The sequence below is a fragment of the Molossus molossus genome, unplaced genomic scaffold (assembly GCF_014108415.1).
Source record: "Molossus molossus isolate mMolMol1 unplaced genomic scaffold, mMolMol1.p scaffold_m16_p_11, whole genome shotgun sequence".
Classification (NCBI taxonomy): Eukaryota; Metazoa; Chordata; class Mammalia; order Chiroptera; family Molossidae; genus Molossus; species Molossus molossus.
In genome coordinates this window covers 68,093,088-68,112,918 of record NW_023425346.1, presented here as the reverse complement: position 1 = coordinate 68,112,918, position 19,831 = coordinate 68,093,088, and the positions used below count along the sequence as shown (strand labels likewise).

The following is a 19,831-nucleotide window of genomic DNA, read 5'->3' as shown; positions in this document are numbered from 1 at the left end:
GACAGGAGAGTTCACGGAGGGATGTGGTCCTGAAGCATGACGTCAGGAGAAGGAAAGGGCCTATTATCTCAAGCAGAAGGAGTGATATGGATTAGTTAGTAGATATAGGGATAAAGGAAGATTATATGCAAAAAGAAAAGCATGAAACAGGCTATGTTATAACTAAATAGGCAAATCTTGAAAAAGCAACAGAAACCTCTGTGATGGCTGGTTTTATATGTTAACATGGCTAGGCCATAGTCCCCAGTCGTCTGGTCAGATGGCAGTCTAGATGCTGCTGTGAGGTATGGTTTAGATGTGGTTAACATTTAAATCAGTGACTTTGAGTAAAGCAGACAACCCCGCATAATGTGAGTAGGACTTATTCCGTCACACGAAGGCCCTCAGATTCCCGAGATAAGAGGGGGCGTCCTCTGAAGCTCTGGAGTGGAGCAGACTCGGTACTGCAACATGACTCCTGCCGGGGTTTCCCCAGGTCAGCCCGCCCTCCAGATCCCCACCTTGCCGTCCCGGAATCACATGACCACACGAGCCAATTCCCTAAAACAAATCTCTCTCTCTCTTCATTGCTTTTAGGTTAATATAATATTTTATATATATATATATGTACACACACACACACACAAAATAAGGAGTAAGGGTCTACCTATCTATTTTATCTATCTACCTATCTATCTGGACTAAGAATATTCTCATCATTCATGAACACTATGTGGTAACTACCAGCCTGGTTATAAATCATATAGAAGATATAAAAGCACAACACTGTATCATATTAATATTCATTTAATGGGGCATATCAATCCTAATTCTGGTTTTAAATGGTAAAAATGCCATTTGCAAGAGACTAAAATGCTTTTTTAGCCATTATAAATCTTAACACCTTACTGCCTTTTTATGGCTTCATAGCTCATTTCTTTTTATTGCTAAATAATATTCTGTTGTATGGATGTACTCTGTTTATACATTCTACTGTTAAAGGTCATCTTGGTTGCTTTCAAGTTTTGGCAATTATAAATAAAGCTGTTATAAACATTTGTGAGCAGTTTTCAACTCATTTGACTAGATACCAAGGAGTAAAATGCTTGGAACTTACAGTAAGAGTATGAGTAGTTTTTTAAGAAACTTCCAAACTGCCCAAACTGTCTCCCAAAGCGGCTATACCATTCTGCGTTTCCACCAGCAAATAAACGAGAGAGGCCAAGCCATCTTCCTCTCTTGCTCGGCCTACTGCAGCAGCCGGCTGCTCTCTCGGCCCTTGTCCTTACCTGCTTTCGTTTCTTCTCTCCTCTGCAGCCGGTGTACTTTTCACAGTATAAAGCAGACCATGTCAGTGCCTAATCCATGAAGTCCTCCGCAGCTCATCACAAGCTCCGTCTCGTCCTCCACCTCTTAACAAGTCCCATTTAGCCATTTGCCCCAGCAACACCGGCCGCCTTCTGCACTCAAACCCACCAAGTTTGTTTCTGCTTCAAGGTTTTGCACTTGCTGCCCCTCTGCTAAGACTCTCTTACCATATTTGTGGGGGTCCTTTCCTTACGGCTTTCAGGTGAAGAGGGCTTCCCTGAACCCCTTACTCAAATAGTCAACACCCATATTCTTTTTTTATCCTGGTAAGAAAATCCTAATGAAGACATAAATAAGTTATAGCAGATTCATCAAGATAAGTGTTCCAGTTTGGCAGGAAGAAAGTTGAAAGACAAGTGGATAAAACTTACATGTAAACAAATTAAAAAATAAGCCAATGCACCTAGTGCTACATTTCTCCCCAAACTCTTCCTTCTCCCTGACTTGTTTTTCTTCCCCTGGCCCCGACCTTGTTCACTCTGTTATCCTTCCCTGAGCACCACCAGAAACTCCTCAGGTTTCATTTGACCATGCCGGACAGGGCAGGAACACAAACTACAGTAGCACATAAAGTAGGAACCCTGGACTTTGTTAGAGAATTATCATTGACAAGTTTCCTATACATTTATCTAAGATGTGAAAATATCTCAATGCTCACATAAGATTATGTCACATGTAAAACTTATAAGACTCTAGTCTGCCCTCATTTTATTTTGGAAATAAATTTGTTCAAGTAGCTTGATAAAATGGGACATCAAATATTGTAATGAATTTTGCTTTCAAAACATCCTACAGTTGTATTGCCCCTTACCCTAATCCTAGTGTTACCCTAATCCTAGTGAGTATAATTCTCTACACTGCAGTGCTCTTAAAAATATTAAAATATAAAAGAATCATTGGTGCATTTTCCTTGGGAATTCTTACAACACACTACATAGGAAAGAATGATGAGGAGTATATGAATACAATGTTATCACTGTTGACTTTGGAAAAATGCTTCTACTGGTGTTTGATGCAACTTTTTCTTTTTAGTCCCAGTGGAGTCAATAAAGCAGAAAGTGAGGGGTCCCTAAATATGAACTGTATGTTTATGGGGGGCTGGCAAGTTGTGAAAACTGATCCTGTATCCAATCAGTGCTTAACTGATCCTTGGGAGATATTTTTATTCCAAATTTTCTCTCGAAATCAGATGACACAATTCCCAAAGGGCTTATATTTTGAACTAGAAAGTTTGTAGGGGAAGGGAATAAAGGAGGAGGCCACGGAAGGAGAGGTCATGGGATTTTGACTCTTACAATTATATCAGTAAAAATATTTCTTTTCACAGTGGACTCTTGGAAAATGATTACGCCCGTATCCACATGGTTATTTCCAGGCAACTGGTGCCCATAGTTACACCTATTAAGTATTAAAAATTCAAGTACTGAATGCAATCGGAAGAAACTGGCTTCTCAAGCTTGAAATTTTCTTCTTCCTGTTTTACTATTACTATAAAGAATGTATTTCAACAAGCAGCTAAGTCATTTCATTCGGCCCCTAACATTTGCTGGGCTCAGGACAGGAACACATTTTTCCCAAATACTATACAATTGAATAAAGGTATATATCAAGTAAACAAATTGTTTAATATGTTCTATCCTCCTACTTTTTTTTTTTTTTTTTTAATCCTCATCCGAGGACATTTTTCCATTTTTTGTACAGACAGTGTGGGAGGGAGAGAGAGGAAGAGAGAGAGAGGGAAACATCGATGTGAAAGGGACACATCGAGTGGCTGCCACCCGCACGACCAACCAGGGCCAGGGACAAACTGCAACCGAGGTACATGCCCTTAGTGGGAACCGAACCCGGGTCTCTCCGGACCGCAGGCGGACGCTCTAACCGCTGAGCCAAACCGGCCAGGGCTATCCTCCTACTTTTTAATAAGTTTCATAAAAGCCTGACAACTTGAGTCTGAATGAGAATTCTCAGCTCCTGTGTGACCGAGCTGGGCCAGCTGGCTGGGCTGCCCCTCTGCATTGACCTGAACTTCTGCTCAGGTCCTCACAGGAGAAGCAGGCGGACACTGCAGCCTCCAGTACCATCGCCATCAACCTGCCCAGCCTTGAAAACAGCTGCTTTTGGGCCACTCCTTGGGGTGGAGGGGTATACACACCAAGAGTGTCCTGTGTCATCTCAGGGAAAAACCTAAGGAGGAGACCCATAAAGACTTAAGAGACAGGCTCAAGGACCTTTGAGCAGAGAATTTGGGGGTGTTACTGTCCAGGATATGGGAGGGCACACTGGGCAGGGCGTGGAATTCTAAGGTCCAAGTTCCTGGAAGAGGGAGAGGGGCATAGGCTCCGGGTTGTTCTTGGCCTTGGAGACCTATTACCATGGGGAGGGTCACACTAAAAGAAGGCCATTGCTGAGTACCCTAAAGTGGGGGTAGTGTCCAGGTAAATAGTTCCACTGACCCTGGGCTAAGGTTTGTACTCAACTCATACGTGATAAAATCTTTCAGGTGAGTCCTTCCGGGACGGCTGAGGGAATTAAGGAAGGTTGATCTTTTTGCCATATGGTTATTCTTTTGGGGTAAATGGTTCCCCCATATGAAGTTTATTATATTATTTATTTGATTAACACAAATCTATGCTCTGAGCTTCCTGTATGCCACCTTCCCCCCTAAAAAATCCACCCAAGAGTTATCATAAAGCTTCACTTACAGTTAGGAACTATGTGAAGATAGATATGGATGATGATGTCCGCTAACTATTGCTTACTCACTATGAACCAGGGCCAAGCGTTACCTCATTTAATCCTCACAATATCACCATACGGAAGACACAATGTCATCACAGGGAAGACACAATGTCCCCATAAGGAAGACATAATGTCACCATAAGGAAGACACAATGTCCCCATAAGGAAGACACAATGTCCCCATAAGGAAGATACAATGTCACCATAAGGAAGACACAATGTCCCCATAAGGAAGACACAATGTCACCATAAGGAAGACACAATGTCACCATAAGGAAGACACAATGTCACCATAAGGAAGACACAATTATCCCTGTTTTGCTGATGAATACATTGAGGCACAGACACCTTAAGTCATTTGCTGATAATCATATAACCAGGAGTGGCCATGCCACTTTTTGAGTTCAAGTCTCTCAAATTTCAGAGACTACATTTTAGTTGCTGAGCTATCCTCCACCGTAAATTCATGTTTTGTTACTAAATACCCAGACTCCCTTCACGTTCAGACAAAATAAATATCAGTAATCATTATTCCCTATCCCATCTCTACCTTGAAATTTAGAGTTAAAAAAAAAAAAATTGATCTAAAAAAAGCGTTAAGTGAGTTTGACCCAGCAGAGAATTTTTAGTTGAAGGAAGCTTAAATGTATTTCCGAAGGCTGGGCAGTTGAATTATTTTCTCATAGAAAAATATGTCTGGATGGTAGAATTTCAGGGTACTTTGAATTACAACAAGTTAAATGCCAGGACAGAAAAAGGTAATACATTTAAAATGCCATGTGGACTCTCAGTAACCTATTTCTTCAATGCTAAATACATGTGAGCTAATTTTTCCAGACCACCACCCAAGGACATTCATTCATTATTTATTCCCTGTCTTGTTCCATAGGAGACTTAAAACAGCAGGCTCACACATTTATTTCAGCAGTTTCTTTCTTTGTTCTGTGTTTTGTTTTTGGCAGTTTTCTTTTCTTTTTCTGTCTACCTGGTAGCTTTGTTCTAGGTTTCCCTTGGTTTTATTGGTCTTTTTTTTTTTTTTAAACTGTGAGAAGATGACCATTATATCTGAGTGACTATAAAGACTAAACATTTAGATTGACAAGCCAGTTATGCTGGCCTTGACTAAATTCTAAAGAGGCAAATCTTGGCTAAAATGAGGTCAGCAAAGGAGAGTTAAAAGTTAGATGTGGCTTTCTCCAAGTTAAGGCCCAATGAGTCCTCTCCTACACTCCTGCCAGCCCTCGCGGCCTGTCCTGGGGGTGGGGGCTCCTCTGTCTGGGCCTCACCCACGGGAGGAAGCAGAGACCCCACCCCCAGGACAGGCTGCGAGGGCTGGCAGGAGTGTAGGAGAGGACTCTGAGAAGGAATCAAGTTGCTAGGAAAGTTAGGATCAAGAGTTCATTTTTGGAGTCAGTTGGGAGATGGAAATGAAGAAATAGGAGAAGCAGAAAACTGCCCTAGGCCTTGCTGATGACTCTTGACTTTCTACCAGGAAGTCCTTTTGGTTCAAAAATATCTTTGAAAATTAGGCACAAAGCCTGACATTCCAGTAATTACTAATTTTTTCTTGATCAATCAGCATCCTTTGTGATTAGGAGAACCATCTCTCAAGTCAGAGTCTGATTCTAGCTTCAGTTGGGGAACTGGAGGAAAGAATTGAGCTCCTACTTGGAGTAGTACCAGTGTGTGGATTGTGGACTTTGGAGGAAAATAGGTGACCAGCTGAGTAACAATTCAGCCGTTTGAAGCCAGAGAGTTGGCTGCAGAGCAACGTGACATCCAGGACAGATTGGTAAAATCAGTAAACATGCACTGGGCATTCTCATAAACATTAGAATGGGAAACATTTCAGAATAGTAAAGGAGCTTGTACTATTGAAATAAAAGTAAAGCATCCAGAAAACTCTGAGAGCCCTGGGTTATAATCCCCAAATTCACATCTGTAGCTGGCACCTTATTTCTGAGCGCTAGTGCCCATAGATCTGGCATGCTCCAGACCTTCTTTTGTTTGTTTGTTTGTTTTAATACCATAAGTTCTTTTGTTAGAAGCCATGTCTTCAAGAATGGGCATGGGGAGCTTTCACGGGAGACCAACATTATGCAACACCCGCTCGCTCAGCCCTGTCTGGCTCGGGATCCTGACTGCCCTATTCTTACCCCATGTCCCTCCCCCTGGTTGTGATTCCCTGCTGCTCAGTGATCTTCGTGCAGTCTGTCCATGTTCTCACCTTTCTCTCTGTGACTCTGAACCCCCGGTTTCGTGTTTACAGCATTGCTCCTCTTGCTTAGGTTCATCTTCCCAGCTCTTGACTCATGTCTAGACACCAGCTATCTGCACAGTTGTACCCCTGATTCTGATGACCACTGTGCTTGGCATTCCCTACAGGTACTCAATAAATATTTATTTCATAAGTGAAGATTCTTTAACAAACTCCTGTAGAGGTACTTGTTGACTTGAAGGGACTTAGCTTTTAAGGTGTCATGGACCTGATTCTGTTTCTACCAGACTAATCTGAAATGCTGATTTGTCTCCATGCATCCTCGCTCAAGATAATCTCTCAAAATCAAGGACCTTTACACGGAGTAAGGCATAGAAGTCAATTAAGAATGTTTTCATACAGTCAAGATGGCGGCATAGGTAACCACGGTATGGCCTCCTCCCACAACCACATCAAAATTACAAGAAAACTACAACACAACCATCATTCAGAACCACCTGACATCGAGCTGAATGGAAGGCCTACAACTACGAAATTAAAGAAGCAGCTACATGCATATAAGTTCTGTGGTTTATCTCTCCCCTCCCACCTCCTCTTCAGGGGATTGTCAGTCTGTACCCCACTTCCACGTCTCTGGGACTACCCCGTTCCTCAGACTGTTATGTTCATTATATTCCACAAATAAGTGAGATCATGTGATATTTGTCTTTCACTGCTTGGCTTGTTTCGCTTAGGATGATACTTTCCAGGTCCCTCCATGTAGTCTCAAAGGATTAGAGATCTTCCTTTCTTACAGCTTCATAGTACTCCATTGTGTATATGTACCACAGCTTATTTTTTTATTTATTTTTTTAATTTTATTTTTGTTACAGATGTTTCTCCTCTTTTACCCCATTGACACCCTCCTCCCCATCTCCCCCGCCCCATCCCCAGCTTTGTTGTCCATGTCCATTGGTTATGCATACATGCATATAAGTTCTGTGGTTTATCTCTTCCATCCCCCCTTCCCCCCCTTCTTCTGGGGATTATCAGTCTGCACCCTATGTCCATGTTTCTGGGTCTACACTATTCCTCAGACTGTTATGTGCATTATATTCCATAAATAAGTGAGATTATGTGGTATTTGTCTTTTTCTGCTTGGCTTGTATCACTTAGGATAATACTTTCCAGGTCCCTCCATGTCGTCTCAAAGGATAAGAGATCTTTCTTTCTTACAGCTGCATAGTACTCCACTGTGTATATGTACTGCAGCTTTTTTATCCATTTGTCTACTGATGGACACTTGGGCTGTTTCCAAATCTTAGCTATTGTAAATAGTGCTGCTATGAACATGGGTGTACATATATTCTTTCTGATTGGTGTTTCAGGCTTCTTAGGGTATATTTCTAGAAGTGGGATCACTGGGTCAAATGGAAGTTCAATTATATGCATGTATGTATGAACAATGGACATGGACAACAAAGGTGGGGACAGGGTGGAGAGGGAGTGGGAGGGGGGAATCAGTGGGGGGAAAAGGAGAAACATCTGTAACAAAAATTAAATATATATATATGTGTGTGTGTGTGTGTGAGTATATATATATATATATATATATTTTTTTTTTTTTTTTTAAATCATCTGCCCATGACATATGACCATAGTAGGATTTTCTCTTTTTTTTCCATTTATTTTTAGGCATATGAAAATTTATTACTACTGTGTTTTCATCAAAACTTATTATCTTGGCCCGACTTGTGTAGATCAGTGGTTTAGCATCAATCCATGCTTTAAGAGGTTACTGGTTCAATTCCTGGTCAGGGCACATATCCAGGTTGTGGGTCTAATGCCTGGGGGGGGGTGTGTGCAGGAGGTGGCCAAATGATGTTCCCTCTCATTGATGTTTCTATCTCTGTTCTTCTCCCTTTCTCTATCTCTAAAAAATACATACATACATACATACATAAATACATAAATAAAGCAGCTACCTCAAGACTGCTGGGAGGGGCGGAGGCTCGACGGGCTGGTTCTACACCCACGTGTGGTGGATAAAAATTAGGAGAGACCTCGGCTGGGAAAATCCTCCCAGAGAAGTGAGGGGTCCCCGTCCCACACCAGGCCCCCAGCTCAGGGTCCCAGTGCCAGGAAGAGAAGGCCCCATCATTTCTGGCTGTAAAACCAGCAGGAACTGAGGCAGAGGGAGGCTGTGGCTGCAGAAGACCCAGCAGTTCCTCTTAAAGGGCCCGAGCACTGGCTTACTCAAACCCACTCCCTCTGAGCTCCGAGAGGAGGCAGCTTGAGAGGCACCAGAGAACAGGGAAGAACTGAGCTGTTTGGCCTCTTGACGAAGGCTAGAAGGGCAGCTTTCTCCTGGACAGACGTGCTGGTGGAGGCCATTATTCCTTTGGTGAGCCCTTCCCCCACAGGGCAGACAGACGGATGCCGTATCTGGGACTCCAGCAACCTGGCTCACACTGCTTGCCTGGCCCTGGTGATTCCCTGAGGCCCTGACCCACCCAACTTTCAGGCCCACCCAAGCTTTATGATAGGATTGGCCTATCTTTGATCCTGCTTCAGAGTTTTTAAAAATCTCTCAAACAATCAGCATCTGGTCTCAGCGAGCCCCATGCCTCTTGTTAAATGGCCCTAGGCCTGGCACTAGAAGCAGTCAGCCTTGGTTCACAACTTGGCTTTTCTCGGACACCTCCAAGCCCAGCACAAGAAGCAGCCATCTGCAGATCACCTTGTAGCTTATGCTGGGTGGCCCTGGATAGAACACAGGAAGTGGCTGACCTTGCCTCAGAGCCCGCACACCTGGTAGACAGCTTCAGACCACATCAAAACACCACCACCCAACCACCTTCACAAGTAGCACACTCAATGAGTGGACTCAGTGGGTACCAGAGCCCTGCTGAAGGAAATCTTGCTCTGTGTGATGGGCCCCTTCACAGCTGATCCTCCAAGGTAGTCAGAGGCCAGTGGCCAGTGGGCACAGCCAGTCCTTGCAGCTGATCAGCCTGAGTAAACCCCTCCTATTGATGTGCCAACAGCAATCAGGACTCAATTACAACAGAAGGGAGTACAGTCCACACTAAGGGTGCACCTCAAGGGCCCAGCTGGAGTGATCAGGGAGACTATACCACTGGATCCTACAGGACATGTACAATAGTAGGTCACCCTACAAAGCCTAGGAGACATAGCAACTCTACCTAATACATAGAAACAATCACAGGGAGCAGCCAAAATGAGGAGACAAAGGAACATGTCTCAAATGAAAGACTAGAACAAAACTCCAGGAAAAGAACTAAACAAAATGGAGATAAGCAATCTAACAAATGCAGAGTTCAAAACACAGTTTATAAGGCTGCTCAGGGAACTTGGTGAGACATCCAAGGGACTTAGTGACACCTCCAAGGAACTTAGTGAGACCTTCGAGGAACTCCATGAGAACATCAACAACATAAAAGAAGGCCAGTAGGAAATTAAGGATGCACTAACTGAAATAAAGAATAATTTACAGGGGAATTAATATTACAGTATGTAAAACCAAGAAGCAAACCATCAATTTGGAATATAAGGAAGCAGAAAATACCCAACCAGAACAGCAAAAAGAAAAAAGAATCTAAAAAAATGAGGATAGTGTAAGGAGCCTCTGGGACAACTTCAGGCGTGCCAACATTCGCATCATAGGGGTCCCTGAAGGAGAAGAGAGAGAGCAAGAAATTGAAACACTATTTGAAACAATAATGACAGAAAAATTCCCTACCTTGGTGAAGAAAACAGACATACAAGTCCAGGAAGCACAGAGAGTCCCAAACAAGATGAACCCAAAGAGGTCCACACCAAGATTACATCATCATTGAAATGCCAAAGGTTAAATACAAAAAAAGAATCTTAAAAGCAGCAAGGGAAAAGCAGTTCGTTACCCACAAAGGAGCTCCCATAAGACTGTCAGCTGATTTCTCAAAAGAAATTTTGCAGGCCAGAAAGGAGTGGCAAGAGATATTCAAGGACCTACAACCAAGATAACTCTATCCTGCAAAGTTGTCATTTAGAATATATGGACATATCAAGAGTTTCCCAGACAAGAAAAAACTAAAGGAGTTCATCACCACCAAACTTGTATTATATGAAATGTTGAAGGGTCTTCTTAAAGGTAAAAAAGAACAAAAATATGAACAATAAAATGGCAATGAATACATATCTATCAACATTTGAATCCACAAAAAAAATGAGCAAGCAAACAGAAACAGACTCATAGATACAGAGAACTTTTTGTTGCTTGCCAGATGGGTGGGGGTTGGGAAGGATGGGTGATAAAGATGAAGGAAGTACGAAGTACAAACTGGTTGTTAGACTGATGAACTTCAAAGGGAAGGGAGAGGGAGGGTGGGATGAGTTAAACTAAAGAAGTTCTATGCGTATATGCATAACCAATGGACACCGACAATAGTGTGGGGAAGGCAGAAAGGGGGTGGGATTGGGGAGGAGGGAGTCAATGGGGAAAAAAGGGAGAAACATCTGTAATACATTCAACAATAAAGATAAGTTAAAAAATGTTTTTATTAAGATGTGTATTTTATTAAGGTACCTTGCCATCAACTGGCACTTTCTTTCATTTCCTGGTAACTTGAGTCAACCTGTCTTTATTTTTTCATGAACAGAAACTGTTCTCAATAAATTATTTGATATATTTACTAGGAGGTATTATATATCTTAATGTGTTATGTACCTAGAAATATCTGCATTTTGTTAGTACAATAAAAAGAGTGGTTATAATTTAACTTTTATTTTGTCAGATATTGTGCTACATTTAATCCTCAGATCAACCTGGTGGGGGTCAGCATTATCATTATTCTCATTTCACAGATAATAAAGCTAGAAAATATAGAAGTTAAGTAACTTGCTTAAAGAAAGAGAGTACGGAGTGAAGGATACAGGCTTTGAACAACCCATTCTCAGAATCGAGAGTCTGTGCTCTAACTATGGTAATCATAAAACTTGGATTTCTTCACATTAAGAAAATGAAATTATAAATTGTGTTTTAGGTAGTATTAGTAAACATAGAATCTATCACTGAAAGTATACCTCCCAATCAGCCACCTACCCTCACAAATTAGCAATTCATGAGGCCAAGGATGATACTTTGCCTGGCAGTATCCCAATTCAAATAAGGAAAATCAAACAAAAAAAATTTTTTTCAGCCCACATGTTTCTGGATTACAACTGAGCAGCTTTGAAAAACAATGGCCTCTAGGGACACATCGGAAAGCGGTGCTCATAAAATATTGGCATTTGCATTTGAAATGTCTTGTTGAAAAACCAACAAACTGATATCCATTAGGGAATTGTGCTGTAATCCCTCAGAGAAGGTCGGAATTCAAATTCTGTCCGAATCTCTGCTTTTATTTTTCTCCCTGAAATCATTTTTCAAGAGAGATTTTTGTTTTGATTTGTTTTCTTAACTGAAACCCTCCAGTCAGCAAGTCGCCAAGGAAAGGGGTGTGTGTGTGTGTGTGTGTGTGTGTGTGTGTGTTAAATCAATTAATAATTTCTGTTTCATCCTGCTTTACTAGGTGTTGACCTTTCAGTGCAGCCCAGTCCAGATTTCAAACAAAAAAACTGCCTCTCTGGAATAATCACTAAAACTTATTTATCTAGAAAGAAAATTTTCCATTGAAAACATCTCAGCAAGTCAGCAGGTTTTTAACTTAAAGTGTAAAGACAACTTCTTCATCCCTCTTCCTTCCCAAGCAACTATTTTACTAATATTCCTAAGGCAAATGCAATTTAAATCATTGCATATGTATCTCAACAAAAATAGCCCCTGTCTACCGCTGTGTGTCTCACTAAGTCTGTAGGAAACCAAGACACATCAAGTCTTGCTCGAAAATTTCTTGAGCTGGTATTTTAATCTTGAAGTCACAGACTTAATCTTGGATGTCTTGTGACATCCTGAAGGGCAACCACAGCACCCCTGCCAGCACGTGGCTTCCATCACAACTTCCAGCCTGTCCTTGGAATAGCCTTTGGCCAGAATTACTGAGGGATGCAGATGAGAACTGTGCTCAATAGCCCACATAGTAGAGCTGGGCTGCCTGGGCCCTGACTCTATTCTTTAAGTTACTCTGTGTCATTTTGGGTGAGATACATAAATTTTGTGGGACTGTTTCCTCATATGTGAATTAGTAATGAATAAAGTTTCTATCTCACAGGATTTCTGTGACAATTAAATGAAACAGTGCATTACAATTCTTAAAAGTGTTCTTGGCACCTACTGAGACATAATAGTAGGCTATTAGTAATAAATATTAGGTGTTGTTTTTCTAGAATTTGCAATTCCAACAACCAAAAAATTTCACATTTTGTCATCTAAATCTTCCAGAGGTCAGTAAAAACCCTCCAGCTTTATAGCAATACTCTGAGAGGAGCCAGCGAAGAGCAATAACTAGGAAGTCATCCCTGAGAGTCCAGTCCAGGTTTGCAGCGCCTGGTTCTGCGACCCTTGGCAAACCATTTTGCTTCCGAGAGCTCTAGTTCTCTTATTAGTGTAGTGCAGAAAGCAGCGATCAGCCTGTCGGTTACAGAGGATTGTGGCGAGACTAGTATGAGATAATGACTCTAAGAGCCCTTGGAAGATGGTACAAATGAGGGGTATTATTATGAATCCACTTTAGAAATCAAGATGCCATGGAAGCACAGGAGCATCACAATAAAATAGTAGGGAGTGGGAGACTAGAAGAGATTAACCAAAGAACACATGTGCATATATGCAGAACCCTCCAGACACAGACAATAGAGCAGTGAAGTCCTGGGGTGGGGTGGGAATGGACCAGGGTGGAGGGGCAATGAGGGAAGATGGGGGGTGGGGGAGCATCTGTAATGCTCTCAACAATAAAGATTAAAATAGTAAAAAGTTCTGTGTCATTTGCGTAAAAAAAGCATAATTTTACTACAAAGCCATTAAGCATTTTTCTTCCCACAAAAGAGCAATGTTCAAATAAACGGAGCTGTGCTTTGGAATGTAACATATGCTTAAATGAATTAAGGATCCTGGGGAACCAAGTTAACAGAATACCTATGAAATTGTAACTTCCTGGGAAAGCAAACACAACAGAAAATTAATAAATATTACATGTAATAATCAAAAGAAACATTCATGTATAACAGATGGTTAGCATTGTGCCATTATACGATAAATAATGTAAATATCCAAACAATTCTTAAAAGTTATTTAGTTGTATAAATAAATATAAAAACTAGAATGTTAAGGACAGATTGAAGAAACCTTAAACATGTCCAGTTCAGTCAACGTGTGCACAGTCAGGGGCTTACATGAAAATGAAGGAGCAAGGACGTTAAAGGAGCAACATCAGATTTTTTTAAATCGACACCTTGAATCTCTGTTTGTTTAGAAGAATCATATACATTTATATACATTCAATGAAAATTAACCAAGGAAACAATTCTGCATAGAGTTTATAACCTCAAAGCGTGCCTATGCATTATTTCTTAACCTATGACTACAAACCATGCTTTAACAGAGGAGTTCCTATCTGAGGACCGAGAAGCACCTGTGCAACGGAGCCCTCACCGTGCCGCTTCTGTCGGTTGTTAGTGAAAATTCTCGAGATATTAAGAAGTTCAGTATGTGATGTAGGAAGGTCTCCAAGTTCCCTTACTGGGAGAACAAAATAAAAAAACTGTGCACATGGTATGTAACCTTCCATAAAAGAAGAAGAGAAAAATGCGAAATTAAAATTTGTAATAAATTATTGGAAATATAGATAGGACATTTATGATTCAGGAATTTGAGTAGCTTGGGTCAAGGGTAGAGGCAAGACTCTCATGAGACACCTTTTACCTTATTTTGATTTGTTTAATCATGTGAACTTATTACCTATTAAATAGCGTTGTGTGTGTGTGCGTGTGCGCGCGCGCCTGAGCCCAGTACACATCGATATATAAAAACTTCCATTTCACTTCTGGTTCCACGTTTCTCCCCTCCCCAAGCTCAGACCCGACTCAGGCAGGGACACCTGCAGAGGGAAGGGGTCTGAGGTCTCCATTCTCCATGTTCTGACTCCCGTCCCACTCTGCTATTTTTTATTATTCAAAATGTAGTGGGGGACACAGAAAATTATAGGGGTGAAAGGGTCTGCCAAGACCCTTGTGTTTGTCATCTATGTGACAAATGCCCAAATGCTGGTTATCTTTTTCTCCTGGGGAGATTTTGTGAGTTCTTCAAAGACATCTCACTATACCAAAAGGGTACCTTGAATGTTATTATATATTCTCTAATATTTGGGTTGAATATTTATGATTTCTACACTGGCTCTTATATCAACAATCACCCCAAACAGCCTCTTTTTCACTCTCTATTGTTTTTAATCTTTATTGTTGGAAGTGTTACAGATGTCTCCAATTTCCCCTCATTGCCCTCCTCCACCTGGTCCTGCCCAGCCTCCGCCTCCACCACCCTATTGTCTGTGTCCATGGGCAGTAAATATATGCATTTAACTTGTTTGGTTAATCTCTTCCCTCTTCCAGCCCCTTTCCTCTGAGATTCCTGTCTGTTCCATGAAGTCAGTTTCTTTGCTTTCTTTCTTCAAAAGATCTCTGTTCCACCTGCCACTTTGAAAACACTCGGTGCCTTTTTTCTGCTAAATGCTGGAAGTGCATGTCTCTCCCTCCACAGGTTCCTTCTTAACTGTGAACTCAATGTTGTCCTAACGAGCCTGCAACTTTACCTTTTTGTTTGTTTGTTGTTTGTTTGTTTGTTTTTTGGCACACGCTCCAACGGGAACTGAACCCGGGACTCTGGTCCTCAGGCTGACGCTCCAACCACTGAGCCAAACCAGCCAGGGCCAACTTTCTTTTTTGGACATGAGAGTTAGGAAACAGTCTCAGTACTCTCTGAACTTCAAAAGGTACTGGACAAATCTCTCAAGAACCGTCATATCGTGTTTTACTGAGTGTTCAGTTAGCACCAGAGTTTCCAAGACCTCATCTCGTGACTTGAAATCAGGGGTACCCTCTTAGAGAAGAAAGAAAAAATGCACAGTTCTCCCTTTAGGCCAGAAAATGCATAGTTCTCCCTTAACAACCATACTATTCACACTTGGGGTGGATAGTCCTTTGTTGTGGGGAATTTTCCTGTCCATTGTAGGATGTTTAGCAGCATTCCTAGCCTCTACCCATCACATAACAGTAGCATAACCCCATCGACCAAACCAGTATCTTCAGACATTGCCGAATGACCCCTGGAAGGCAAAGAGCCTGGTTGAGAGCCACAGCACTGGGCTGACCACCCCCTTCAACTAAACTCTTATCTCCTAATCTCCTCACACTGCGGTTACAAGGCTAGTTGATGAGGTTTAGGTGATGATCAAACACACTTTGGGACTGGCCCTTAGGAAGCCCTGCACAGACATTCTGACAGACACCTGTCATGAGATGTGTGCCCATGGACACCCACTTCCCAGAAGGAACTCTGAAATCTTGAGATAGTAGAAGAATCCTTACATCGAGGAAAATTCGCCTATATCTGTTTCTGACATTTAAAAATCTGGCCTAAAGACTGTGAGGTTGAGAGGAGAGGGGACTTTCATTTGTTCATTTCATGACTTTTTTTGTTTGATTGCTTTTTGGTATTCAAACATGAATTAAAATGTGCATTGTTTAAAAGAAAACATCATAGTTTAGTTCAGTATGTACATGAAGAACTTCTTAAATGTAAATAAGATTTGATTTTAATATCATGACTAAAATATGCTAAATTCACGTCGGAGATAAAGGACTAAGAAAGAGGAAACGGGGGAAGGAGGCCCAGAAGATAAAAGAGGTAGGAGGAGGCGACAACGTACCTTGTCTCATCGATATAAACTGCTTCCAAGACGGATGCTGCGTATTCTATGTTCTTCTTCAAGTCCACGATGTTGACGTCACCCTTCTCCAGCTGCTTCACTAAGCATCTTAGTCTGTTTCCCGAAGCAACCAGAAGAGAGGAATGGAAAGAGATGACTTAGTCCAATGTTAAATACACAAATCTTTCTAATTCATCAAATAGAAATTTTTTCAGAGGTTTTTAGGGTACAGTTAAGCTCCAACTTTATCAGTTAAACAACTATGAGAAATTCTATATACCCATCAATAAGATTAGGGCTGTAGGTTGCTAGTTTAGGTATTACAGTCAAGGATAGTCTTTCTGAAAGTTCAAGACAATATAGATACTTTCATTAAAGTATTTTCCTGACCTAAAATTTATTCAATGGCTGTTCTGCTTCTTCAGAATCGGCTCTAAGAGCTTTTTCTTTTCTTTTTTTTCTTTTTTAATAGAGCGGGAGGGAGAGAGGGAGAAACACCCATGTGAGAGAGACACATCGACTGGTTGCCACCCACACGACCCCACCTGGGGCCGGGACAAACTGCAACTGAGGTACATGCCCTTGGTGGCAACTGAACCCAGGACTCTCTGGTCCATGGGCCAACACTCTAACTGCTGAGCCAAACCAGCGAGGGCACTAAGAGCATTTTTAAAGTGTACTCTTTTGACCACTACTGTAGCAATTATTCACTGTACATAGCAATAAAAACAAACAAGACAAAGGCAAAAGTTCTAAGCAAATTTAATCAAGATGAGAACACAATATATTTATGTATGCTTGGTGTTTTTACTGCAATGGTTTTCCACGCGAGACAGATCTATGATACATTTTCTCTTGTTTTGTCCATAGAATGATATGTCCCAACTCTGAAGACACAGGGACAGATAAGCCATGTCTGGGTTTCTGACTCACAGAAACTGTGAGATGATTAGTGTTATTGCTTTAAGCCACTAATGTTCTGGGATAATTTTTTATGCAGCAATACCTATTTCATGGAATAAGATAATATGAATTAACTCAATTAGTTTCTAATAATTTTAGAAACTTTATGCATTAATTATACACCAAGCATTTCTGAAGATACTGCTTTATACTAGGCAAGAAAAGAAAACATATTTCTTATTCTCTATAGACTGTAGATAAACAATGTAAAGACAATTTGTTCATTTTCCTGAGTCAATAGACAGAATTTAATTCTACTCCTGACCCAAGGTATTTCAGAAAGAAACAGAGTACATCTACTTTTAGGCATTGTCGTGGAGATAATGTAACAGGTTTTCTGAAAATTTGCTTTAGGTGATTTCCAGTATGAAGGTTAGGGTATAAAGACAAGTCAAAAGTTTTCGCAAGGGTGTTTGACATTCCTTCATCCATAAGAAACACTTTATTTCTCCATGGAAAAAAGTCACATCTAGATAAAAACTTCTTATTTACGAAGCTACAAATACTCTTTATACCATATGCTTCTATATGATAAGATATTACCAGACCATAACATTGCAAAATGAATTCCATGTACCAACAAATCAGTCTTATTTATACGGAGGCAGCAAAACAAAACAAAATAACAACCAAAACAGGTTACTCAGGAAAAATTAGATTGCCTTAAAACGCTGAAGGTGGTGCTGATGGAGTAACGCGCAGAATGTTTTGAGATCACTGTAATGTGTATGTCCCAATCATATTATACTTAGTGAAATTATCTTTTATGTGCGAAATTAAAAGAAAGAGTTTCACAGTTCTGCAATGTCTTAAAAATATGTCACTTGTGTATCTTTCTTGTGAAATTTACTGGGTACAGCTTGATTGTATTTGGATGTATGGTGTGGTTTTAAAGACAATAAGTACTTCAGATGGTTGCCTCCCCTTCCTTCTGAATAAATAAACTCTGTTTTTATTTGCGTTAGTAATTTTCTCCACTAAGAAACTGCATTTCCCAGGCTCACCCGAAGCTAGGTATGCCACGAGACTGCATTCTGGCCACGGGAATAAATGGAGGTTGTTGAGTAAGAGTTCGAGAGCAATTATTCTGAGGACTAACTCAACCGGAAGAGCTTCTCTCTTACCCCTTGCCCACTTCTCACTGCCTGGAACGCCACTGTGTCAACGGTCAGCAGCCATCTAGGATCATAAAGTGACCTGGCAGAAGAAAGCTTCCACTAAGAATGACAGAGAAGGAAGATGGAAGTGGCCTGGGTCCCTTGCTGTGAATCCACCTGAATGAAATCCCCCACCTCTGGACTTATTTCCTATGAAAGAGGAAAAAGGTTGTGCTTAAGCCACTATTATGTTGAGATTTCTTTTATATGCAGCTTATTAATTGATAAATCAAATGAATAAGAAATGATTCAAAATAAAGAACTCAAGTAAGGAGGAATTGTCCCATAACATGAGAGGGGGCACCCCTGGGAAACTGTCCACCAGTGCACCTCCTAACTCATGACCGCCTGCAGGTGTTCTCAGGGAAATTGTCAGGTCTTTATCAGAGCAGCACATCACACCTGATGAAACCTGTGACATCAAGAGACCCTAATACTTGCATACTGAACATGCTCTCTCTGATTACCACTCACATGGAAAATCCAGTTAGACCTTATTATAATTCTGCAAAATCACGACCACTCAAACACGTGCACACTCAAGCAAGCACAACCGTGTGTGCACACACACATACCCCTAAAGTCATTATGTCAACTCAAAAATACTGGAAGGAAATATGTAATTGGAGTCTACTAAAACTTCTTTCTCTTTTATCTCCTCTGCCTGTGTGCACTAAATTTCTTTTAGTAAATATGTATTGCTATTTGCATAAAAAGAGAAACCATTGTATTGCAAAAAGTTCCTTATAATTATAAGAGCAGGTTAATAGAATAATTTACATAATTATCATTACAATTATAAATTCACTTTTTAATTAATTTATGCATATGATAATCCTCAACAATCATATTTAGGCTATTATTTCACTATTATTTCACTTTCTTTATAGTTAATACAAGGCCAAAAACATCTTCATGAATCATTTTCAAATGATCATATATTCTAAACTGGTGGGTTCCAAAGTATTCAGACTTTACTGAATATATCTATATACATTTTTAATTTCTTTAATTAGATAACTATAACTATATACCTAATTCCTAAACCATCCTTTGGGCAAATTTTCAGAACTGAAGAACAAATCAGTCTTGTGCCTTTCTAAGATAAAAAAAAGTCCTCTTAATTCAGTAACAACTCTTTTAAATAATAATTTGATTTCTGTTATCCAAATAGGCAAGCTTAATGAAAAATAGTGTTCTTAATACCAAGTCTAGGTATGTTCTTCTGGTTCCCAAAGCTTAGGTTAAGTACTACGCTTGATGTTCTAGCCTGAAAAGTTTCTGGCCCATTAATCTGTGGATGGAGAATTCACAGGCTACTCTGCTTGGTAGCAAAACAAGTTCACATCTATTCTATCAAACAACATAGAGAAGCTATTTATAAACGGATATTATCAAATGTATTCAAAACCCAAGTCAGTAAAATAAATAATTATTTAGCCTTTATTACTGTACCTGGGCTGTATAAAACCATGTATAAATACACATGTAAGGATACATATAGACACATGCACATATATACACACAAACATATATAGTGAATAGGTACCTGTGTATGTACCATA

The 19,831-nt window shown here is 40.5% G+C and overlaps 1 protein-coding gene across 1 annotated transcript in view; it reads right to left on the bottom strand.

Annotated features, from left to right (window-relative positions):
• The window catches only part of PDE1A (phosphodiesterase 1A), an 81,238-nt gene extending 64,982 nt beyond the window's left edge, over positions 1-16,256 (bottom strand). The window contains exon 1 of the mRNA XM_036254962.1: positions 16,147-16,256. The gene's annotated coding sequence lies outside the window, so the exon portion shown is untranslated. The remainder of the gene's footprint in view (positions 1-16,146) is intronic.
• Positions 16,257-19,831: the final 3,575 nt, after the last annotated feature.